At 39.8% G+C, this 19,551-nt stretch overlaps 1 protein-coding gene across 2 annotated transcripts in view; it reads left to right on the top strand.

Moving 5' to 3' along the window:
• The first annotated feature begins 1,266 nt into the window (after nucleotides 1-1,266).
• The window catches only part of b3gat1b (beta-1,3-glucuronyltransferase 1 (glucuronosyltransferase P) b), a 29,809-nt gene continuing 11,524 nt past the window's right edge, over nucleotides 1,267-19,551 (top strand). The window contains exons 1-3 of one of the 2 annotated variants that reach the window (XM_020631224.2): nucleotides 1,267-1,532; nucleotides 11,799-12,069; nucleotides 19,064-19,144. The gene's annotated coding sequence lies outside the window, so the exon portion shown is untranslated. The remainder of the gene's footprint in view (nucleotides 1,533-11,798; nucleotides 12,070-19,063; nucleotides 19,145-19,551) is intronic. The other variant, XM_065963133.1, reaches the window with a different exon arrangement.

The raw sequence follows: 19,551 nt of genomic DNA, 5'->3' as shown, positions 1-19,551 counted from the left end.
CGTCCTTTAAGTCATGTGGAAAAGTAAGAAAAACACAGTAATTAAATAAAAACTTTGCCCGTACATGTTTGTAAAGTGATGTCATACCAGTAGGCAATGACCTCTGTGTTTAATTTATGGTAATGTGCTAAATGACAGAATCTCAGGACATATCAACCTTTTCGTTTGCCAGATTATGGAAATGAAGCAATTAAAAGGTGTTACCAAGTAGAATAAGAACCTCAGGTAATACCTCAGATTTTCATAGACAAGGTCGAGAATATGTTGTGCAGCTGTTGAGTGCACCTTTTTCTTTGAGTGTGGTTTAAAAGGAGCAAAAAGAGAAATAAGTCAAAATGTGATGAATGGCTTTACTTGGTTATTTCACTCCATCACTTCTTGGCTGAAGTGCACAAATCAGTACCAAACAGAGTTCTGTTTCCATTTATCACTAAAGCTCATCACAGAGTCCATTACTGTATACACAGCACTGTTGGTTTTTAACTCTTCCTGTGAGGCATTTCAATATTGTTTTCCAATTACAGCCATGCAACATGAAGCCTGGCCACAGACCATCATTTAGAAAAGGTTAGGCTGAAGTTTGGTGGGTTAGCCTCTGCAGCTCAGCACTCCTGCTAAATGTCACACCTTTCAAAGAGAGGAAAAAGTCGCACTTAATGGTTCCTCGGGGGCGATATGTCAATGTCAAAAAATGTAATTGCGTCCCACGTTCTGGGGCGATTTAAATCAGAGGCTTTTCACTGTGCTGCTTTCATGAAGAGTGGGACATTTTTTCAGATGCTTTTCAGGATCATTTTGTCAGAGAAAATCATGAAGCCTCTCCATGTCTATCCTTCTCATCCTGTTGCAGTCATTTAAGTTTTCTTTCATTTAGATTTACATTCTGTCGAGCCCTCTCTGGTAGATGCCAGGAGCTGTGAGTTTCACAGGAGGAGGAGGAGGAGGTGGTGGTGGGGGGTTGTTTCCCTCAAATCAGAGACTCCTTCAGTCCAACAGAAATACACTCACACAGACTCTTCCTCTATTTCTCCTGCACAAATAAGACAATAACTTGCATCAATAGAAAACGCAAGAAAAAGGAAGAAGAGGATTTTCTATGCCAACATAGAGGGAGCAAGAAGAATAAGACGAGTAGCCGAGTGACAGAGAGAGACGAGGAGCAGTGGGAGGAGGAGGAGAGTAGGGAGGAGAGAGAGAGAGAGAGAGAGAGAGAGGGGGAGAGAGAGGGAGGGAGGGAGGGTTTAATTGTGAAATAAGCTGTCCTCTCTTCTTCTCTCACATCTCAGTCTGGGAGCACCGGCGCACAGCCACAGCTCTGGAGTGCATTCTCGGGACATGCAGCTACACCTGTAAACCTCGTTCATTCAGTCTGTGGCGCAGTGATTGTGTGCACACAGCAGCAGCACCTTTAGGTGTGTTTTTAAAGCTGTGTTGATGAGATCGTTGGAGCTCGGAGGCAAAAGGAAGCAGCAGAGGAGGAGAGAACGACATGCAGGGACGTGGATGCTGAGCTGCTCCAGTCTACAGTCAAGGTCTGAACATTTGCTCAGTTTTGAAATGTGCAGTATGAATAGACAGGACGTGCTTTCTGAGCGTTTAGGGATGCTCTGCAGAGTGCATGTTGAACAAGACGAGGTACAACCTCCTGCCGTCTGTGGAGCTGAATCACAGAGAAGTTTCATGTTGACTTGAGTATCCAGTGTACAAAGTGAATGCAGATTTGTTAAAGATATTTGTCTCACACATCTAGTCACATCTTGAACTCTTCTCTAATTTGCCAAAAACTGTCATTACAGAAGCATTGAACACTATTTGATTTCGTCTTTGGTTTTCGTGCAAAAGACACACTTACCTGTATGTCTTTGGTATGCAAAAAGAAGATTAAGTCTATTGGTCAAAGTATTTACAGGCTTACAACTGCTTCAGATGACAGATTTTTCTTTGTTCCTTTTTCAGAGCACATGAGTTATTAATTTCTGTCAGGACCTAAGGACAAGTTCAACCAGAATCTTAAAACTTTTTTCTGTAGAAAATGTCCAACTCTGCCTTTAAAACTCATAAACAGGAAAAAAAGAAATACGAATTTACAAAATATCATCAGTGTATGGACATATGAGAAAGATTTGAATTAACTGAATAAAATCAACCAACCATAGAGATAGTGATACTTCAGCCTGATACACACACAGTGAATCTATTTGTCAATCTCTAACACAACAAAGACAGTATGAAAACACAGATAGCAGCTTTAATCTGGCTGCAGGTACATTTTATGCTTTTTGAAGTTTTCTAAATTTAGTTTTTCATCCTGAATCTTGATTCAAACCTAAACAGCAGCAGGAGATGTATTTACTCTTTCTTTGGTTTGTGTTAACCCTTTGTTGATCCTGATAATCACAACAGACAGCTTCCATTGGTCAACCTGTTTTTGTTTTCTTATAACAGTTATTTTGTACTTTTATTATCAACTTCTCAAAATAAACCTGTTCAAGAGCAGAATAACAGAGCGATACTGACAAACAGTTCAAGCAATACGCTGACTAACTACAAAGAACGAGACATGAAAACGTAAAGTACTGACGTGGCTGTAAGATTTTAAAGCACCGAGCAGATTCTCTCTTTTCTAAAACACTTTAAATTCCCTGAAGGGATTTGGGTTAGACAGCTTCAGTTCCTGCTGCAGGGTTTCCCAGGTTTCAAGGAGCAGAGTCAAAGAGGGACAATTTAGCAGAATCTGTTCAGACTGATGGTGAGAGTCATGAAGCCAGAGGAGCACACGCTCATGTGACGACCAAAAGAAAATCTTACACATGATCTGATTTCATACCAAATCAGTGCACAGGTGCAAATCTGTGACAGCCAGCAGGAAGTACAAAGTGCATGAATTTAAAAAAATCAGGTTATTGATGTACAAGTTAAAAAATTCATTCACCTGTCGGCATTGAGATGTTCCTGTTAGGCTGAAGTTTAGAAATAGTTCATTCAAAAGTAGATCTCTGGAAAGTTGTTTGCTCATCCTCTTGCAGTCAAAACTTTTCATTTTTATAAATCTGCATCATCATAAAGTGATTTCAGTATCCTGTAAAGCTCAATTCAAATCAAGCCCAATACCCTTTCATGCTTTAAATAGCTTCAGCTTACTGCTGCCTGTTTCAGCTGCTGTATGACCTGCTTGGTATGCACAGGTGCTCCGCAACCGCAACAGTACGCTGCTATCGTCCTTCTCAGAAATCTAGATGCTTAAGCCGAGCCTGAGCCAGCTAACGAGTCATCAAACAGGGCCGCCCGCTTCAAGGAAGTATCAGGAAGTTGCCGTGAAGGGGAGGTAGCAGCTCTGTCTGTAGGGATTGGGTCCGGTGGGGAACCAGAGGGTCGCCGGTTCAAGTCTGGAATTGATCTGGTAGCTGGAGAGGTGCCAGTTCACTTCCTGAAAACTGCAGAGGGGCCCTTGAGCAAGGCACCGAATTCCAACCATTCATGTGCAGCCCCCGCACTCTGACATCTCTCCATTACTGCATGTGCAATCGTCCTGTTTCTTCATGTGTGTGTAGCATGTCTCAATAACCGTGTAAAAGTAATTTCCCCTCGTGGGATTAATAAAGGATATCTTCTTCTTTTCTTCTACCTTCTAAAGGTAAATTAGTCAAAGTTTCTCAGGAAGGAAGTGGAAGCTTTAGGCTGTCCTGTCAGTGATGTTGTACGCTGGTTTTTTCAACACATCAGAAATGACTAATATTAAGAGTAGTGTTAGCCCAGCATGGATAAAGGCAAACCAAATCTAAAACCCAAACTAGCCAAACAAAGCAGACAGAGAGAGAACCCCCAACAGGCTGCATTCATTGGCTCCATGGCTGTACCCTTGGTGGATCATATGATCTTTATAGAAATATCTGTTTAACTCTTAACGGTTTAATTGTGAAATATGCTCCTTATTTATTGGTCTTAACTTTAACAAATAATTCTGATGAAACAGTTTCCTGTAGGATTTAGATCTGCCTGAAAATTCATCAGAGAGCTATTTCCTGCAGCATTTGAAATCCTGCACAAACAATTAGATTCTGCATCAGCCCCTGAGTGTGTAATCTATATCGAACATATCTTAGCTGAATTAAGAGCAGCTCAGATAGAAAATCAAGAAGAGAAAATCATTAGGCTTTGAAAGATGTGCATGCTTGGCTCTGCGCTTGATGAACAGTACAAAAAAGTGCCTTTGAGTCAGATTGTTTGAGGTTATTTTTTTTTTGCACACTTGAAAGCTGGTTCAGATCAGAGACAGGTCCCTCAGAAGAAGAAGAAGGGAATGCTGCATGAGCAGATCAATACGCAGAAAAGCAGCACTCTCATCCTACAGAGCAGCGTGCTCACACTGTATCAGCTTTCATGCCAGAACACTGGAATACCTGCAGGAACAGTTTTATTATTGCTATTTAGGAGAGGTTTTGTGTGCAATGCCTGAAAGATACACAATGAATAGGAGTGAATTTTCAACCGTGTCGTGTCACAATAAAAGCAGGTAAATAGGACGTAGCCAACATTTTAGATGACTCCCTTGATTCCCCGGCAGCCTTGATGTCATCTTTTTGTTTTGATTCTGAGCCCCTTGGTAGCTGCATTTGCATACTGTGCGTTTAAGTCAAGATGTTATATGAGATCATTTAAGCTGGCTATCGTTAGCATCGAGGATCTTAAAAGGTAAAGTGTAACAATGTGATAAGATTTAAAGAACAGCAACAGACACACACAGTATCTTATACGTCATGGTGGGACATTTAAATGGTCCAACATTTTTTATTCGAAGTTTGAACATTCATTCGAACCTGGGTAAGAAAGATCTTATTCCAGCTGTAATAAGTCGTTCAAATGTCAAATATAGAGTCTATCAGCGCATCAGGCCGTCTGACGTAGTTTGTACTAAAATTCTTTATGCAGGTGCTTTATGTGGCTGCATATAGTTCACGCTGCTCTGCCTGTGTGTATATTATAATTGAGTCAATGTTAATGTTGATTGTTGCTGATTGTATATGTATCTGAGATTGTTGTGCGTATATTTAGACGTGGGTCGGATAATAGAGTTTGCCTCTGCGGGGAGTGCACTATACTTTCAATCAGCTAGATGTGATTGAATGCTAATTTATTCAAATACAACAAGCACAAAGAATGCATACATAGATATATATGTTTCATTGTTTCTGATTGCTTTAAAGTCTGCACATAAATCTATACTTAACAGAAGTATTTCCCCTAAGTTTCTGAAACTTGTGGTGTGAATAGGTAGGTGTGACCTGGGGTGTAGTACTTTGAGAACTAGAAAGGCACTTTACAAGCGCAAGTGAATTTACAATTTCACCATATTGACAAAGAAACTGTCACCATGACTGAAGTCTCCGGAGACATTACTGAATAGTTTGAGTTGTGAGAGCTTCTCCAACACAGATAACATCCTGCTGTGAGGTGAAGTTCCTGAAAATATCAGGTGTCCAGAAATGATCTAAAAAGGTGTAGCAGTTTATTTGTGTAGCGGGCTTAAGGGACCAAGGTGACCAAGCCGGGTAAAAAGAAAACCAGCTTTGTGACACTAAAAACTCTTAATGCTCAACATGCTTCCCTTACCCATGGATCTCCCCTCTGGAATTGAAGCAGGCTGATTTGAGCTTTAACTGTTTGCCGAACTAACAAGAGCATGAAGCAGAAATCTGTTGGATGCACGAGTACCCATTTTCAAAACATGTGTTTGCATCTTGAGTTTGGGGTTTCCACCACAAAGCAGTCGGAGCTTTTCATATTTATGATTGTGTGAATCATTTGAATGACGTTAAATGTTTCTCCCTCTTCAAAAGAAAAGCACAATTTTTGTGTTGGTCCTTTACATTTTACCAATATAAAACCTATTTAAATGTGCAGCCTCACCGTGACAAACGGTAGACAAGTTTAAGAGGATTAAGTCTGTCTTTTTACCACATTTCTCTTAAATATGAACAAGAAAATTGTGAAGGGAGTTTGAGGCAAAATGAGAAGCGTCTCCATTAAGCGTGACAAGCTACGCAGAATAGTTGTTTCTGTCTTTGATCACGAGAATAATTGGATTAAGCTCATTACATGCCCAGCAGAACATTACACTCGTGCTCAGTTTAAGTGTGCACACAGTGATTTCTGATGAAACTGATTGTCATTTGCCTCCGGCTGCTTCTATTACAACATGGCCATGTAAGCATCTTAACATAATTATTACTTTCATTATGGTCATATTTCTGTGAACTGATATTTGGATAAGACGTGAATTTTGATGAATGCTGATTGCCTGCAGGGAAACAAGCACATAATTATTATTTACTCTGCCAACAAACGCAGTATGCAAAACAGAGAGAAAATGGGAATATTAAGCGAGGGAACAGCTTGATTAAATTATTTTTCCAACTCCGAGCTCACACAGTAATTAGATTAAAGGGAGCTCATAACCAAAGACAGTGAATGATTACTGCTGCAAACAGTACGAGAGATGATTAAAGGTCACATATCCTCCTCCTCTTCAACCAGTTTTAAATAAGTCTCAGAGCTCCCTAAAACATGTCTGTGAAGTGTCTTGTTCTAAATCCACTCTGATCCTGTATTTGATCATGTCTATAAACCCCTCTATTTCAGCCCTGATCAGAACAGGCTGTTTCTGTGTCTGTACCTTTAAATATGTAAATGAGCTGTGTCTGACCACGCCCCCTCTCTGAAAGGGCTTGGGTGTCTCAGGCTTTCTCGCTCAATGTCCTATTGTTTATGGTGAGAAGGCAGACTCAGAAGGCAGAACAAACACCTAGCTGTGGGAGTGTCACCCACCTGGGGGAGGGGTTACTGCCCTTTGTGATGTCATGAAGGGAGAATCTCCAAACGGCCTGTTTGAGCACACATTTTCTGAAAAGTGGAGCAGGGGAAAGACGGATAAACTTTTCTCATAATTGGAGGTTTGTAGACAGACAAGAGACACATATGTTAGAAAACACAGAGAAGTGGATTTTACATAATATGTGACCTTTAAGAGGGCAAACAGATTTACTATCCTTTCTGCATGCTATTAAAGTTTAAATCATGTGATTTAAATTTGACAAGAAGCTAAAAAATTTGAATTAATTAAATGTGGTAATGTAAAGAAATATCTCTCTTTCTACGTATAGAAAATGCAAAACAAATAAATAAATAAAAACATTTCACTGTGAAATAGCTTCGATAATGAGAGTGTGAGATTTTGAGATTGAGAAAATTAGATTTTATTATTATTAGATTGGATTCCTCATGCATGAAGACGATCAAGGCACTTCAGTATGGCATGCTTTTTACAGCTCACCTGTTTATTGTAAATGTCAATGAGCTCAATTTGATCTGGTCTCGTGATTTTAACCTCCAGCACAACAAGGCGGCTCAGAGCTTCTCAAATTAGATCCATATAAATGCAAGTGTCATTCAATTGACTGTTTAAATCACTGGAACGTAAAATGAATGAAACTGTACTTCAAGACTGATGTAACAATGAAAAGATAATATGATATAGAATGGTATAATCTTCTAGGGTCGACACAATATGAGATTTTCAGAATTCAATTGGGTAAATAACCAAAAAAACACAGACAAACTCCTTCATAATGTTTGAATTGCACAAATATACTGTGACTGGCAACATTTTCTTTATAGGATAAAACAAGACTTCAGACTGAGGCTAGGTCGAGGAAGGTCGAGGGTTCGATCCCCAGCTCCTGCAGCTACATGTTCGATGTGTCCTTGGGCAAAACGCTCAACCCCAAACTGCGGTGTATGAATGTATATGAATGGACTAGTTACTTCTGATGGTCTCTTTACTCAGCAGCCTCTACCATCAGTGTGTGACTGTGTAGGTGTGACCTGCGGAGTAAAAGCGCTTTGAGTAGACAGAAGACTAGAAAAGTGAAATACAAGCTTAAGTCCATTTATCATATATTAGTGTGGAGATGTTTTTTATTTCAGCCGAGCCAATATTCAATCCAGTTTAATCCAAATGTATTTATATAGAACATGTTCATGTATAATATGTTAAATATATTATCATTATATTATAACATATTATAATGTGTTTTAAGGTTCGATTCGGACAGACAAACATGTAGAGGCAAAGCGTTCAGAGCTTTGGCGCTGCTCCTAAAAAGTCTTGGTCCCCCCTGACCTTCAATCTCGACCTTGGGACAGCCAGAAGCAATTCACATGTTGATGTGAGCGTCCATGATAAAAGATGGCGTTAGAAAATAGGTATTATATATAATAATAATCCTTGTAACAAAAGTAAACAGTGCTATGAGTGGGAACATTTTTCTGGCTGGAGCTGTGAAACGCTGTATTGGCTCCGTGTGATCTGTGCTCATTAACACTTTCACTGAAATGTTAGATGACTTCACACCGTCTGTACTTGTTAACATCTTCACTGTACAAAGCTGTGACTTCATTTAGCCACAAATCAAACGATTAAACGTTCTCTCACTCATCTGTTTGTTTCAAAAGGAGAAAGTCTTTCAAATGGGTTACTTTTTGTAAACCTATAACACCAAATATCACATACTTTAGCTTTAGTATTCTCATATTTGATATCAGAGACACATGGGATGACTGCTGATGATAGATCAAAGTGTATGTGTATGTGTGTGTGTGTGTGCGTGTGTGTGTCTGTGTGTATGTCTGTGTGTGTGTATATTGCAGGAGCAAGCAGAGCTAGACTATAAGTCACAATCATTATCAAAGTCACACTATTCAATAGGTGTCCCAGACTGAAATCATTAATGGTGAAAGTGAGTTTAATAGATCTCCTTTAATCTGTGTTCTCCACAGTCAGGGGTTTGTATTCTAGTTGACATTTTAATCTTCCGACCATCATCTGTTTTTGACGAGTTAGGAGAGATCACATGTTGTTTTGTCGTCGTTTTTGAGTCAACCAATGTGAACGAACAAAGTCAATATAAAATGAGACATCAGCAGAGATAGAGACGTCACAGTGAAAAGCCAATAATTATCACCAAGTCGACTTTTCAAAATAAAACTATCAGCCTGGAGAATACACGACTGACACCTCACAGTTATTCATCACCTACACATTCATATTTCCACATCCATGAATAAAAAGCATTTAATTGAATCTGACTTTTAATGATTTGCATTTTAATAGCACACCTCCACTTCTTCTTCTTCTTCAGGATGTGACACCTTTGAGAGTGCATCATCATCTCGTTAATGTCCCATCTGTCAAACACTGAATGCTACATTACTGATGCAGACAGAGTCGTTTATTATGTTACATCCTTCAAAAGTGGGTGTATTAATAGTAAAGTGCAAAACACTTTATATTGGGATCAAACTTCTGTATCTTCTCTCTCAAGTGTGTCTTTTTGTTCAAACCTCTTGCTATTTATTATCATGTGTTATGTGAGGACACAGTAGCACCATGATGAGAGGTTTAGAAATGATTCCTCTGCGGTCGATTGAAGGTGTTGCATTTCTGCTGCATATAAAGACACCAGTTGGAGAGGAGGTGTTGAGCTGTGATCGGTTATTCTCTCACAATGAATCTGTTTATGTGCACATTTTATTTCAACACACTGCAGATCTAAATGCCACTAATGCTGCTGGTCTTGAAAGGATGTTTATATCCACATTCTTATTCTGCAGCCTAATAACGGCAGCCTGTGCATGAACACACAGATTATTTCCAGAGTCAGACAGTGAAAAGCCACACTGGTGATCAGGTACATACATAACCAAACAGACTATAGAGAAATGTTGAAGCTGACGGATGTGACACGATGCTGAGATAACGAAACACATCACGTTGATTACTGAAAGGGAAATCGTGATTGTAAAGAAGCAGAGATAGAGGAGTAAACAGAGGACACAGAGGTAGATATTCTGCTGGCCTGACCGCTTTTGTAAGACGATAATTTGATTAAACTTGAGCTACAGTCTCATTTATAACAAAGGGGAAAGTTTAGCATGCAGAGGTCTGCTGAATACTGTGTATTACTGTGACTGGTCATGGATGCTTGTGGATGTTAAGTACAAAAGACACAAGATCTGTCCAAAAACGATCTATTTTTCTTGGCCATTCTAAAAGCATAACTAATTTTTTTGGTTAAAATTGTTGAGCACTTTTTAACTTTTAACAATTGCTTTGCCTGATTTGTCGCCCACTTTGGGGCAAGAAAGCTGCAAAAAGCAGCAAAAGGAAAGTTCTCATAACGGCTAGTACTAGCATGCAGGCAACATGTTAGCAAAAACACATCTTAGAGATTACATTTATCTGATGAACCTTAAAGGCTGAATATGCAACATTTTACACATGAATACAGCAGAAATCAAATATATCCTCTGAAAATAACTCTGAGTCATGACTGTCCCGCTGTCTGTGATTTTCTGAGCCGTATCTACAGCGTGTTTACATGGGGGACGGCCGGCCGACCCTCGCGTATAAAAGTTGTTTAATTGAGGGACTAGAGAAAAGAAGAATAACATACTGTACTCACTGCTTATTTGAATGTCACATTGGCGTTTTTAGATCACGGTCATTTCCTGTAAATTTACATGCAGTGTGAAGATACGAGCATAATAAAGATCGCTAGCATTAGCATGCTAACACAACAATGCAGCGCAAGTTGTTTTGGTTTCATGCTGGTGCTCAAGGGCGACATTTGCTGGATCAAAAAGTCACACATTCTTCCTTTAAACATATATTATCTTAATTTTCATCTTTCATGTTGTCGGTCTTGGAAATCTATAGAGCAGCTTTGCATGATTTGAAGCAATTTCAGCCTCTGTCTGAAAGGTCGTTTCAGCTGCTTTCTCCTGACGTGGCCACTTTCTTCTGATTGCTTGCTGTCCCCCTCCAGGGACAGAACGCTGCAGGGCTGCCGGGGAAGGTCTACTCTCCATACTGGGAGAAGAGAGCCTGTGTAAACATCTTAACGGTTTACGCAGAGCCAGTTAGCCCCATCCTATAATTTACTGCCAGGATTAAATTTACACATACTCCACTCTGCAACAGTTTGCAAACAGCGGGCTGAACACTGGCCACATGGTTTTCCCTACTCAGTGTTACGTGGCTTACATATACAGTAATGCACTTAGGATTTTCTGCAAAGATTGGTGTGTTAATGTTCAACATCCATAATGCAGGATGCTTCCATGCTGGTTAACAAACAAACATTTCTAAGACTATATGAGGAAGGTGGGATTTTAGTTCCAAAACCCTAAACGGTCGATCGTCAGTACCAGCCGCTCATAACAGCTTCATTTAGAGCCTCTACACTTTCTGTCACACGCCAAACTCTAACCGTCCTCCTTAATTACAGATTGAAGGCGTGCTGCCTCCTCTCCATCTGTGCAGCTCTGTAGACTGAAGGCATATTTTTACCCTCTCCCTTTATTACACTTTTCAAGCACAGGAGTCTATTCAGAAAGCACTCTTTTCATATGCCTGTCAGGAAATGAAAGCTAACTGAATAGAAACGTCCTTACTGTTTGACTAGTGGACCATGTGACTGTGACTGTTTGTGCATCAGATAAACAACTCCCACGTTATGCACAACTCTATTAATTTCTCCAATCGGGCTTCATCCAACAGTAAGAATTCCATTTGTGTGGCTGTGACATTTTTCATGTGATTTATTCTATTGTCCCAAGTCCTCCGGCCATGGCTGCCCCTCTGCCCCGTCCCCTCGCCATCAGCTCTGACAATCCCAGTCTTTGTTTTTGCAAAGAGAAGCAGCATTCTTCCAGAGGGATGACCTCCTCTGTCTCTGCAGGGGCCGGCACTGAGGACGAGACCCGACCCCAGGATTGAATAGCAGCGCCCACCGGATGCTGACAACCGAATCCACCAGTTGTCAACCCAAACTCCGCTGCTCAGATGTGCGCCAAACACGCTCCAACTCCCCGGGAAGAGAAGCTGATGGATTGTTCTGCTCATCTCAGCTGACACATCAAGGACCTGAAACTTTGACAGCAGCATCATCATTAACGCAGAGACCCGGCAGGATTACACTGTGAGACCAAAGAGCAATAACACACAGCTCTGTAAGTAGGCCTCTCGATTGTTCATGTATTTATTTGTAGCAGGGTTTGTGGAAAAGTTGTTATTTTTTAGAAAATCATCCTTTATCAGAGCCACTACGATCAACAGAATACACGTTTTGTTTGTGCTTTTCAAAATAAGAGAAGGAAAAGGAACAATGCACATGCAAATAGACATTCGATAATGAATAATTATCATAATAATATATATTATATTATAATTTGAAACAAAAATGTTTATTATGAGCATAATATATATCAAGTTGTAATGATATATCAATAACAAACCAAACCTATTGTCATCTCAAAGAATGAAAACATGAACTACTGTATGTGTTAAGACAAAACAGTGGAAAGAAAATAATAATGGCATAAAGTACTAGTAAATTTAAAGCAAGGAAAAACAGGGCAAACAACATGTTAAAGGAGCAATCTGTAAGATATGTAGTGAGTGAAATGATAAAGTGACCTTACTGTATGATCAAACATGCTATGTTGAAGTGCTGGCTTCTCTGACAACAATGCAGCAGCCAGTATGTCCTCCTTCTAACTTTAGATTCTGGTCCTGAATGCTCTGGATTTGTTTGGACCAGAGAAGGTAGGCGGTTTTAAGGCACCCCCCACACGGCTGTTTTGGACGCCCCTCAGTTTGCCAGATATGAGAGCAGTTATCAGGTCAAACCAACAGGTGTTGCAGCGATGGAAGCGGGCATCCAAGACCACAGAACCCATTTTAAACACTAGGTGTCAGAGTTACATATCGCTCCTTTAAGTTAAAAACATCAAATAAAAATACATTGATCAAAGATCTTTAAATAAGGGAACAAACGCATTTAATGCTCATTCAGGTTTATTTCCGATTATTTTCCAGCCTATTAGTCCAGTGTTTATAATTTTCAGGGTCAATGCTCAACTCAGGTAAAATAAAAGTAACTTAGCCTGAGCCACAAAACACAGAACAGAATACAAAACTGGAGCAGCACCTGCAGGAGAGCAGCCGAGACGAAAACTTCTGAAGTTTCTGTGACTTTAGTTAGAAGAATTTCACAGAGACTCATCCGTAAAAAGAAAAAACCCCACTGCACCTGAATTTTAGAATTCACAACGAGCCGTGCAGCGAGTCTCCATTTCTGCATCTCACACAGATTTGAAGGAAAAGTGAAAACAGCAGAAACAGCACACATCAGATTACCTGTAGATGTCCTGCACGCACATACACGAGTCAACATTCAGATTTATGGGATTAATTACCGGTAATAACAATTTCCTGAATAAAAATGGTACTAATGAGGATTTCAAATATTCTGTTAATCTCCCTCTTCAGTGACATCACTAAAGATTATATTTCTATCACTTAAAGTATAATAAAACTTACTTTATAGTCTATATTTCTCTATATAAATCTATATTAATTTTTTTCAGGAAAAGGTTACTGACTCTGCCTTTGATGTATGGTGTATAGGATGCGTAAAATACTTTAAATATAAAAGCTGTTTCATTTTAAGAGACTTCTAACAGTAAAGGTAACTGAACCTCATGTTCAATACAAATAATTTGTCATTAAAATACCACAAAAAAGAACATTTCACTGAAAGTGATGAAGATAAACGTTGCATGTTTATTGTCCCCATGAAAAGGAACTTGGACAGTATCTATCTGTCGTGTTGTGAACTATTTTCAACTGAAATGGGGGAAGAACCAATCAAACAATGGAAGGCGGGACATAATGTTGGGATGGATTTGATTGGATTGGTTGAAAATGAGTAAACGCCCCATGAGTGTAGGATGAGTCATAAGATGTTTGAAATGTTTTACTAGAAGAGAAAGTAGAGTTATTTTGATGTAAAATGACTCAGATAATTCTTTACTGAAATATGTTTGGCAGATAAATGAACATTTAACAGGAACGCTGGATTTAAAAAAAAAATCATTTCATGGACACTTTAGTGACAGCTACCTGTTCTAAGGAAATAAGAATATCTTTATAGAAATAATCAGTATTCTTTGTAGGTCATAAAGAGGTCGTTTCTCAACCGGGGTTCGATCCCCAGCTCCAGCAGCTACATGTCCAAAGACCCCAAGTTGCCCATGCTGCTTTGTCAACTTCGTCAGTGTGTATGAATGTGATAAGTTACTTATGATGGCCACTTCACATCAAGCAACCTCTACCACCATGTGTGAATGTGTAGCACTTTGAGTAGTCAAAGGCTATAAAAGCGCTATACAAGCTTAAGTTCGTTTACTATTCATTTCAGTCCATTTCCTTACCTGCTAGTATCTCCTCACAGGAGCTTTAATGTTTTGTGGAGGGATGACTTCTCAATATATTCTGCTATTAAAAGTTATGTGAGCTGTTTCAGTGCTGGACGGTTGAACCTGCAGGATAAAATGTAAAGATCTTCACTGGTATAGGAGGTCATCATAAGTGTGCTGGGTCTGCATCTTTGAAGCTGTTAATCTGCATCCAATATTACAGTGCCTGTCTTTTGTTGTGCACTCCTCTCCCCCAGGGTCGTTTTAACTTGAATCATGAATCTCTCAGTCTGAATCCACCTCGGAGCCCCGATCAGCCCCTGTCTTTATCCTGTCATTAGCAAACAGCATTAGCATGGATCTCCCAGCTGAAACAGGATTTAAAAGACAAGTTTTGATATCCAGAGAGACCTATTTATAGTTTTCATGAGCTGTGCTGTACATTTCAAACACACAGTAAGAAGCTTTGTAAGCGCAGAGCGAGGCTGGCTCTATCTTCCGCATCATGCCTCCTCCTCCTCCTCGCTCTTTGATCCAGTCAGGGTCGGTCATTAGGGAGCGCTCGAGTGCAATCATTAGCTTTTTGATGGAGACCTGAGTCTTGTTTCCAGCACTTCAGCCTTGACTCCGGGTCCACATGTGCTCCATGATGACTGCTTATTTATAGTCATTTCTTATCAAGTCCTCCCTGTTGAGAGCGCAATCATGGCCCGGTACACAAACATACACAAGTTGAGTTGAGAGTTAATGTGTTGAGGTCAGTTTGGGGATGAGTAAATGCTCTTGAACAATCAGACACAGACGTATGGCTTGTGAATCGAGGATCTGCTTATTTCTTTTATAACATCCCAATCATCCTTTTATGGGCAATCAACACACTGAGTAATTACAACATGTGTGCTATATAAAGACCATTTCCTAGAAGTTTCCTGGACAGACAGCTGGTCTCTTCACAGGAAAGAGTGTGTAGAGGTGGTTGATTGTTGTTTTGACAGGTAACACTTGAGTTAGCTTCATGGTTCAGTCGCCTGCACACACCAAGAATACAACACGGTCACCGCTGAGTCTCCACAGCAGAAAAACAAACCACTGCATGGTAATGTTGATGCATCGAAATGAACTTATTGTCAAACATAAGATGCAATCATGCCTCAAATCTTTAAAGATGAAGACAAAGTTTAAGGATTGCAATGCATCATGCTGAGTAAAGTCATCATTCATCATCTATAGCTGCAGAAAGCAAAGAGGAGAAGGTCAACTCAACATTGTCATGTTGTCTCAGGTTCCCTGTTTTACTGGTAAACTTTAATCAACGATATGTTTCCACCTTAGATGAGGAGTTTCAAAGTCGATCTAATATTACAACTACTTTCATCATTGTGAACAGCGTATCTCCCGTGTCTGCAGATCACCCAGGTCTTTAAGCATGATGTAAGTTTGGCAGGAAGAAGTTAAGGTACTATCCAGTTAGCCCGTCTCTGTACAGTTTGATGTAATGACTGAGGCTAAGAGGACGGAGACAGATGAAGCTAAGAAGAGAAAAAAAAGAGAGAGTGACCAAGCAAGAAGCAGAGTGTACATCCCTGCAGATATTATTCAAAACAGATGCAACGTAATGTTATCCGTGTCATGGTGTCATGTTAAACAGCTTTTATACAACCCAAGTTATGTCTCAGGCTTACATTCAAATAAATAAATCCATCTTACAGCCTGTCCTAACAGCATGTGGCACAAGTGAGCGTCAGGGACAACATCATCCTGAATCTATTGTGTCCTATTGGAGTGTCCTGCAAGCGACGTTGCGTGAAGCAACGCGTTTTTACCCCGACGCCCCATTTCTAATTTCCTCTGTGTTGCTCACATATAAAGACGAGGAAAGAGGTTTGCTCTATGAGGAACTGACACTAGCTTTTCTCACTTAACAGAGCGTGTTAGCTTGTTGTACAAAGGGGAGATGATGGTTCATAAAATGTATCCACATCCGTGATTGAAATGTTGAACTTTGACCTGTGTTGAGATTTGAGTCGACAGCTCCTAAATACAAAGCAACACACTTCAGTATGTCCACCTTCAACCAAGATGTCATATTATATGCAAACCAGGTCTTGTATCGATTAGCATCCACCTCTACAGTTTGAGTTTCTACCTGCTGATGTCTCACATCTTATTTCCTGTGTCAATATTCTCCATTAAAGACTCAGATTCTGTAACGGAAATGGAGATTTTTCCACTTTCCTCACTGGTCTTTTTTTATTTTAATGATGGAAATAAATTCATCCTTAGCGCCTTGATCTTGGAGCTCATTTGTTTATTTTAGTTCCCTTATTTTTGAAAGCACTGTTAATTTTTTTTATTAAAGGAGCGTCCTGAGATCCAGTTTCCTTCCCTGCCATAAACTAATTATATATTTGTGCTTGTTTGGATCAAATGTTTGGATCTGGCTGATTGCAATGTGGCCTCAATTAAATGATAAAAGTACAAACAAAGATTTGTCATGGGACAGTGAAACACCAACCAACGCCTAATCTAAACTATAGACTTTGAGGTTCTTTCTGTGTTGAATAACTCGTAGTGACAAACACAGTTTGGGCATTTGTTGGCTCCGCTGGTGTAAAAGATCAAGTAAAGCACAAGTGACTGAATGATGTCACGTCACTGCTGCCCACCAGACATTTGGATGCTGCTGCTGGTTGCAGTGACACAGTTAAAACCTGAGATCCAATCAGCTCGCTCGCCGGGATCACGCTCCTTCAGGATAGGAAGCTCCCTGGATGTGATTGACAGGAATGTTTCTTTTCACTGCAGTGCTCCCCTCAGACACACAGTTTAGTTCTTAGTCTTCATTAATAATAAAATTACCCAGCAGATTGATACAACTTCTTAACTGCTTTTTACCATGCTTGTGTTTTGTTTTATTTGCTCGCTGTGTGCAGCCTTCTCACTCTGACATCTCTCCATCAGTGCATGTTTACAGGATCATGTTTGTGCATGTGTGTAGGAACAAATGATCCCCAGATTCTTCACCTCTGTTTCTTGTTCAATAGGTTCACCTTTCATTCTGACATTTAGCGGCTCTGTCGCAAGTCACTTCCTCATAGAGAAACAGATTGACTTTGGTGTTTAGTGTTGAATAAGAGGCATCCAGCCAAGCTGACACTTTTTTTTTGGCTCTGAGGGAAATATCAGGAGTAAATGTTTTTAACTGCTATAATGAAAAGTTGGGAAGTAACAAAGTTATTCCCTCACTCCAAACGGCTGTGTTTACCCTTCAGTCACCTTAAAACGAAGGACTTGGAGAGTGAGTCATTTCTTTCCAGTATGATTTGCATTATTAATTAGCCTGTCTGTATAAATGACACACTGTTTCAATATGACCCCATTAAACCTGACCTGACGTGTTAATTAGTGAGCACAACCTTTGATCTCAGAGTGAGGTTGATCCTTTTTAATCAAGGATTAATTATGTCTAAAGACTGGTGATTAAGCAGCAGGGGATCCAGCTCATGACGAGAAACAGAAGCAGAATCAATCCTGTGTTAGTGTGATTATATCTGAGCTCAGATACTAAAGGATGCAAATAAACCAAATTGTAAGTGTGCAACTGTTTTCACTGTACTAATATACATACCATATATAGTATTTTTTGGTTTGATTTAAGTGTACTTTTTATATTTTTTGGCATTGTTTTAAATTAGAGAAACTTCAACGATTTTGGAGGCTTAAAGTTTTAACTCTTTCAACACAGGTTTGAAATAAAATAGTATCCTGTATCATTGACTTCTGACCTTCAGTAAATGAACAATCACAGAGCAAAGTGAGAAATAGACACACGTACCACAAAACTTCTGAAAAGCTCCTTAAAATTTTCAGGAGGAGCTGCATGTGTGAACACAAAACAGCCGAATGTTTCACTCAGACTTCACCCAGAGTTTCTCCTGACAGTCCGCTAGTATTTTTCCTGCATTAAATCCGAATGAGCTGATGTGAGAACGCTGCAGGATATTATCAGGAGAATTCACCTTGAGCGGCTGGGAGGGGGTGGTGACGTTTATTCCCTGCTATCACTGCACTGTGCACGGACTGTCTGAACACACAGTGTGATCTTTGTGCACGTTATTAAACTGCTGCATTACATTTCCTGTTCACCACTTTGTTCTTCTCCACTCTTTTGTTCATATTGTGATTCTGTCGAGCTAAACGTAGCATTGATATAAATAGAAATATTCTTCTGATCATACAGCACTCTATTCCTTAGTCCAACACTTCTGCATCATTGCGTCATGTCTTACCTCAGGAGACCCCCCGCCCCCCATCCCGTCTCACAGGGAAAGTCTCCCGCTGTGAGGTGCAAATGTGAACAACCAGAGCCGCCCTCCTGAAATCAGAACCAAGAAAAACTACCTGGAATTAAAATGCCTTGAACAGACTTTAACCCTTTGGTGATGAATCAAACCTGAAGCTCCAAAATACTGTGGATGAATCGATTGTTTATGCTCCCATGATGAATAAAAAACATTCAACACATACAGAGAAACCCAATCAGAGAATCATAACTCTCTGTTTTTTTTTTTTATAAACCCAAATCAAAGAAAAACATGTTAATGAACCGCCGATCACATAAACAAGAGACAGACTTTTCATTAAATAGATTTAATAACAAAAACATTTCTTCAGCGCTATCCTGTGATTCATGACAGGCTTGTTAGACACAGACTCTAATGCTACATCTGTTTTGTCTCTGCAGAATTATCGAATGAAACACACAGCCTCCTCTTCTCCAGGCCTCCGCCCTTCAGCTGACCATGTGTGATGGATATGAACAAAGGTAAGATCCAATAGTGTGCTACTATAAAGTGTCTTTTCCCCCTGCTGATCCATAAACAAACATGACATGGTGGTTCATATGGTGATGTTTTAATACTCCTGAATGACATGAGGAAACATTTATCATGACTGAACATTTCTTTTTTTGTTTTTTAAATGACTGCTGATGCTACAGATTGTTTTTGTTGAAGATTCTGTCGGGTATGTCGAAATGTATTTCTAAACATTGGATGGTAGTTCTTTGGAAATTAATATAACATTAGATTTATCAGTAAGGCGAGACAGCTCGCATAAACTGAGCCTGGGACTGTCTGGAAAATGAGGCCAATGAGGAAGTGCAAAATCCTGCAGTTCGTCGAGTGTCCACTTGAGGCTGGCTGCAGAAGCACAGAAAGTCACAAAAACACT

The sequence above is a fragment of the Labrus bergylta genome, chromosome 14, assembly GCF_963930695.1.
Source record: "Labrus bergylta chromosome 14, fLabBer1.1, whole genome shotgun sequence".
Classification (NCBI taxonomy): domain Eukaryota; kingdom Metazoa; phylum Chordata; class Actinopteri; order Labriformes; family Labridae; genus Labrus; species Labrus bergylta.
The sequence above is the reverse complement of the archived record's forward strand: the minus strand, read 5'-3'. Positions and strand labels throughout refer to the sequence as shown.